This window comes from Aotus nancymaae, unplaced genomic scaffold (genome assembly GCF_030222135.1).
Source record: "Aotus nancymaae isolate 86718 unplaced genomic scaffold, 86718_ANA_hifiasm-v0.15.2.pri h1tg000019l, whole genome shotgun sequence".
NCBI classification, from domain to species: domain Eukaryota; kingdom Metazoa; phylum Chordata; class Mammalia; order Primates; family Aotidae; genus Aotus; species Aotus nancymaae.
In genome coordinates this window covers 21220982-21224757 of record NW_026988431.1, presented here as the reverse complement: position 1 = coordinate 21224757, position 3776 = coordinate 21220982, and the positions used below count along the sequence as shown (strand labels likewise).

The 3776-nt window shown below is 37.5% G+C and overlaps 1 pseudogene; it reads left to right on the top strand.

Moving 5' to 3' along the window:
- Positions 1-961: 961 nt before the first annotated feature.
- Positions 962-1367, top strand: LOC105727080 (succinate dehydrogenase [ubiquinone] cytochrome b small subunit, mitochondrial-like; annotated as a pseudogene).
- Positions 1368-3776: the final 2409 nt, after the last annotated feature.

Sequence of the window (3776 nt, the reverse complement as noted above, 5' to 3'; positions counted from 1 at the left end):
AAGAGGAAGAGGAAAAGGAAGAAGGAGGAGGAGGAGGAGAAGGAGGAGGAGGAGAAGGAGAGGAAGAGGAAGAAGAAGGAAGAGGAAGAAGAAGAAAGAAGATCATCTAACTATTCTAAATATATGTGCATCTAACACAGGAGCACCAAGATTCATAAAGAAAGTTCTACAAAGGGACATAGATTCCCACATGATAATAGTGGAATACTTCACTACTCCACTGACAATATTAGACAGATCATCAAGGCAGAAAATTAACAGATATTCAGGACCTAAACTCAGAATTGGACCAAATGGATCTGATAGACCTCTAGAGAAGTCTCCACCAAAAACAACAGGATATATATTTCTCTCATTGCCACATGACACTCCCAAATTGACCACATAATTAAGCATAAAATGAGCTTGAACAAATATGAAAGAACCAAAACCATACCAAACACACTCTCAGATCATAGCACAATAAAAATAGAAGTCAACACAATTAAAATCGCTCACAACCATACAATTACATGGAAATTAAACAACATGCCCCTGAATGACATTTGGGTAGATAATGAAATTAAGACAGAAATCAAGATGTGCTTTGAGAATAATGAGAACAAACATACAATATACCAGAATCTCTAGGACACAGCTAAGCCAGTGTTAAGAGGGAAATTCATAGCACTAAAATGCCCACATCAAAAAGTTAGAAATATCTCAAATTAACAATCTAACTTAACAATTGAAAGAATTAGAGAATCAAAAACAAATCAAACCCAAAGCTAGCATAAAACAAAAAACAACAAAACTTAAAGCAGAACTGAAGGAAACTGAGACACAAAGAAAAAACCAGTCAAAAGACCAATAAATCCAGGAGTTGTTTTTTTGAAAAAGTTAATAAAACAGGCCATTAGCCAGATTAATTAAGAAAAAAAGAGAGTAGGTTGGTGGATGATCTTGAGCCCTCAGAAACAAGATGACAGTTCTCAGGAGGCTGAGTGCCCTTTACGGTGCCCAAGGAGGCCTGGCTTTGTTGCTGTGAACCCCAGTAGTCAGACCTGCTCAGATCTCAGCATTTCTTCAGGACTGAACTACCCAAGAATGGTGTGGAGTGCAGCACACTCACTTGTCACTGAGCCACCATTCTGGTTCCAAAGCTCCATCTCGCCACTGGACTAGTGAGAGGGTTGTCAGCGTTTTGCTCCTGGGTCTGCTTCTGGCTGCTTATTTGAATCCTTGCTCTGCAATGGACTACTCCTTGGCTGCAACCTTCACTCTTCATGGTCACTGAGGCTTTGGACAACAAGTTGTTACTGTCTGTGTTCATGGGGATGCCTAGCAGAAAGCTGCCAAGGCAGGGCTTTTGGCACTTGCAGCTTTAACTTTTGCTGGGCTTTGCTATTTCAGCTATCATGATGTGGACATCTGCAAAGCTGTTGTGATGCTGTGGAAGCTCTGACTTTTGGGGGTTTTTGTTTGTTTGTTTTCTTTTTTTATTATTCTACTTTAAGTTCTGGAGTACATGTGCAGAACATGCAGGTTTGTTACATAGGTATACACGTGCCATGGTGGTTTGCTGCATCCTTTCCCCCGTCATCTACATTAGATATTTCTCCTAATGTTAGCCCTCACCAATCTCCCCACCCCCTGCTATCCCTCCCCTAACACCCCCCACTCCAGACAGGCCCCAGTGTGTGATGTTCCCCTCCTTGTGTCTATGTGTTCTCATTGTTCAACACCCACTTATGAGTGAGAACATGCAGTTTTTGGTTTTCTGTTCTTGTGTCAGTTTGCTAAAAATGATGGTTTCCAGCTTCATCCTTGTCCCTGCAAAAGACATGAACTCATCCTTTTCTATGGCTGCATAGTATTCCATGGTGTATATGTGTCACATTTTCTTTATCCAATCTATCTTTGATGGGCATTTGGGTTGGTTCCAAGTCTTTGCTATTGTGAACAGTTCTGCAATAAACATACGTGTGCATGTGTCTTTATAGTTGAATGTTTTATAATCCTTTGGGTATATACCCAGTAATGGGATTGCTGGGTCAAATGGTATTTCTAGTTCCAGATCCTTGAGGAATTGCCACACTGTCTTCCACAATGATTGAACTAATTTACACTCCCACCAACAGTGTAAAAGTGTTCCTATTTCTCCACATCCTCTCCAGCATCTGTTGTCTCCTGATTTTTTAATGATCACCATTCTAACTGGCATGAGATGGTATCTCAATGTGGTTTTGATTGCATTTCTCTAATGACCAGTGATGATAGGAAGCACTGACCTTCTTGACTTCATACGTTGAAGAATCAATGTATGCCTCTTTGCTTCTGCTTTGTCACGCCATTCAACTCACAATAAGGAAGAAGTTACAGATAAGTCCATTGGTGGACAGCTTTCTTCTCTTGATCACAAGATTATTTTCAGAATTTAACCTTTAAGGAAAAGGTTTGAGAGGAATTATGTCTAAGAAGTTGTGAGACTGAGTTCTGTATTCTGGTGAGTTAATGGGGTTGCCTCCCCACTTTTCATGAGACTCATAGTACAACTATACATGATATATGAGCTTTCGCCTTTTAATTTATCAATCTCTTAAAGAGAATCCAGCTTTATTACTATTAATACATGATCAAACTTCCATATTTGCCCTGGGAATAATGGACAAATGGAAATACTGTTAATTCATAAATAAAAACTTTGCAGAAAATTAAACAGTGTTTAATTTTCAAAAACTTCCTTCTCTATTCAGTAGATACCACCTGCTGATGGTTACATATACTAGGGAAATTTTAAAATTAGGAAATGCTGATATCTCACATTATAAATTTCTAAATCCTAAGAAGAAAAACTCGAAGTGCTTCTGAATATAGAGAAGTTCCATTTAGTGGCAAGGTTCCCCTTGTAGATGTATCAAAATATTACAAATTATAAACTGAGACTTAATTCTCAAATGTGTTTTACTTGTTCTAAAACAATCTGTCCACAAATATAAAACTAAAAGTAATAAATTGTTATTTTCACACTATGGGAATCTCTAATGTGAAAATGTATTCTATGAAAATAATGTTTTAAAAAATGTTATATAATAAAAAATTTTTTAAAGAAAAAAAAGAGAAAAGAGCCAAATAAACACAATTAGAAATAATGATGAGAATGTTACTACTGACCCCACAGAAATAAAAACAACCATCAGAAACTACTATGAGCAACCCCACAAACATAAACTAGAAATGGATGAATTCCTGGACACTGCTTTCCCAAGACTGAGCCAGAGAGAAACAGACTCCCTGAACAGACCAATAATGAGCTCCGAAATTGAATCAGTAATAATAAATAGCCTACCAACCAAAAAAAAAAAAAAATGCCCAGTACCTGATTCACAGTCAAATTCTACCAAATGTACAAGGAAGGCCTGGTAACATTCCTACAGAAACTATTTCAAAAAACTGAACTGGAAGGATTTCTCTCCAACTCATTCTGTGAGGCCAGCATCATCTTGATACCAAAACCTGGCAGAGAAACAACAAAAAAAGTAAAAAGTCAGGCCAATATCCATGATGAACATGAATGCAAAAATCCTCAACAAAATATTTGCAAACCAAATCCAGCAGCACATCAAAAAGCTAATCCACCGTGATTAGCTAGGCTTCATCCCTGGGATACAAGGATGGTTTAACATAAAAAAGCATTAAATGTGATTCAACAAATAAAGAGAACTAAAGACAAAAACTAGATGATTGCCTTAATAAATAAAGAAAAGGCCAAGATATGGAATCAACATAGGTGTCCA